Raw genomic sequence first — 2500 nt, 5'->3', positions numbered from 1 at the left:
ATGGACACACACACACACACACACACACACACACACACACACACACACACAGAGAGAGAGAGAGAGAGAGAGAGAGAGAGAGAGAGAGAGAGAGAGAGAGAGAGGGAGAGGCTTGCTATCAGGACGAAATGGTCGTCCCTTGTGGTTATAAAATGTAGATGACCCGAAGAAAAGCTGAGCACCATGTAGGGCTATTTTTGTCTTGTTCTCAACCCGTTTGTCTCCCATTCAGTCAACCTGTTTCTTTTATTTCACTTTGCCCTAGGGTTCTCAACCCCTTTGTCTTCCACTCAGTTAATCTTTTTCTTTCACTTCACTTTATCCTGATGTTCTCAACCCCTTTGTCTTCCACTCAGTTAACCTTTTTCTTTCACTTCACTTTATCCTGATGTTCTCAACCCCTTTGTCTTCCACTCAGTTAATCTTTTTCTTTCACTTCACTTTATCCTGATGTTCCCAACCCATTTGTCTCCCATTCAGTCAACCTGTTTCTTTTATTTCACTTTATTCTTGTGTTCTCAACCCCTTTGTCTTCCATTCAGTTATTCTGTTTCTTCTTGTGTTCTCAACCTATTTGTCTTCCATTTAGTCAACCTGTTTCTTTCACTTCACTTTGTCCTGATGTTCTCAACCTTTTTGTCTTCCAATCAATCGATCTCTTTCTTTCACTTCATTTTGTTCTGATGTTCTCATCCTATTTGTCTTCCATTCAGTTAATATGTTTCTTTCACTTCACTTTGTCCTGATGTTCTCAATCTGTTTGTCTTCCATTCAACCTGTTTCTTTTATTTCGCATTGTCCTGATGTTATCAACCCCTTTGTCTCCCATTCAGTTAAGTGGAAGCCAAACTGTACGGCACCTTGGAGGAGCTGCGACGGACGGCAGCCTTCATCGAGGACACCGGGCTACTTATCTAATGGGAGGCGAACGAGGAAGAAGAAGAAGAAGAATTCTCCCATGCAGTCAGTCTGGTTTTGTTTGTCTGTTTATTTGTTTCACTTTACCCTGGTGTTCTCAACCTCTTTGTCTTCCATTCAACCTGTTTCTTTCACTTCACTTTGTCCTGATGTTCTCAACCTGTTTGTCTTCCATTCAACCTGTTTCTTTTATTTCGCATTGTCCTGGTGTTCTCAACCTATTTGTCTTCCATTCCGTTAATCTGTTTCTTTCACTTCACTTTGTTCTGATGTTCTCAACCCCTTTGTTTTCCAATCAATCGATCTCTTTCTTTCACTTCATTTTGTCCTGATGTTATCAACCCGTCTCCCATTCGGTTAAGTGGAAGCCAAACTGTACGGCACCCTGGAGGAGCTGCGACGGACGGCAGCCTTCATCGAGGACACCGGGCTACTTATCTAATGGGAGGCGAACGAGGAAGAAGAAGAAGAAGTCTCCCATTCAGTCAACCTGTTTTTTTGTTTGTTTGCTTGCTTGTTTGTTTGTTTCACTTTACCATGGTGTTCTCAACCCCTTTGTCTCCCATTCAGTTAATCTGTTTCTTTTACTTCACTTTGCCCTGACGTTCTCAGCACGTTTCTCCTCCATTCGGTAATCTGTTTCTTCTACTTCACTCTGCTCTGACGTTTTTAACCTGTTTGTCTGATCAGTCAGTCTTTCTTTCATTTCATCCTTTTAAGGGAATCAACCCGATACAACACGGAAATAAAGACAACAGCTGGTGGAATCACGAAAACATGTCCAAGTCATTACACATAATAACATGTAGTATGCATTGAGTTTTAGTTACGCAACAATGACCTGCTGTATTGATACAACAAGGTGAAAAATCCACAAGAAAGACTCGAAAGACCTGAAAATTCCTGAAATCTCCATAATGTATCAAACGTTAATTTACCAGATGCTTCCTCCCAATACGAATGATGTGTCGTCATAAACCTTGCTATTTTTTTTTAAATGTGTGTGTGATATATCATTTTTTTGTTTTCGGTCTTCCACAATTTTACACGAAAGTACTTTTTTTGCACGGTGAATCAACCGCTGTTTCAGACACACAGAGAGAGAGACAGAGATAAAGAGACAGAGAGAGACAGAGGCAGAGAGACAGAGAAAGACACAGAGAGAGAGAGAGAGATACCTTGAGCACTCAAACATCCGAGAAGAACATAGGATGCCCGGTTTCTGCAGACTATTTATAAAAATGTGGAGACAATTGCAATCAGTATATATTGTTTTGTTACCATCTTCGTGTGACAGGGAGAGATACGCGAACTGTCACAGAGGCGGAGCAATCAGATTATGAACAAAATATATGGTGTCCCCACTCTCTTCCCTCCCCCCGTTTCTTGTTCCCTCCCTCCCCTCCTCCCTCCCTCCTCTGTCTGTCTGTCTCTCTCTCTATGTCTTTCTTGTCAACTTAGAAAAAACAAAACAAAACAAAAAACAAGCAAGATTAAACACCCTTCCGACAGGTGCAATAGCCGAGTGGTTAAAGCGTTGGACTTTTAATATGAGGGATTTTTCCGATCAACCAGGTCAACA

The 2500-nt window shown here is 41.4% G+C and overlaps 1 protein-coding gene across 1 annotated transcript in view; it reads right to left on the bottom strand.

The window, feature by feature from the left end:
* LOC143286546 (uncharacterized) overlaps positions 1 to 2112 on the bottom strand; it is a 21361-nt gene extending 19249 nt beyond the window's left edge. The window contains exon 1 of the mRNA XM_076594155.1: positions 2097 to 2112. The gene's annotated coding sequence lies outside the window, so the exon portion shown is untranslated. The remainder of the gene's footprint in view (positions 1 to 2096) is intronic.
* Between the last annotated feature and the right edge of the window lie 388 nt (positions 2113 to 2500).

The sequence above is a fragment of the Babylonia areolata genome, chromosome 10 (genome assembly GCF_041734735.1).
Source record: "Babylonia areolata isolate BAREFJ2019XMU chromosome 10, ASM4173473v1, whole genome shotgun sequence".
In the NCBI taxonomy this organism is placed as follows: domain Eukaryota; kingdom Metazoa; phylum Mollusca; class Gastropoda; order Neogastropoda; family Buccinidae; genus Babylonia; species Babylonia areolata.
The sequence above is the reverse complement of the archived record's forward strand: the minus strand, read 5'-3'. Positions and strand labels throughout refer to the sequence as shown.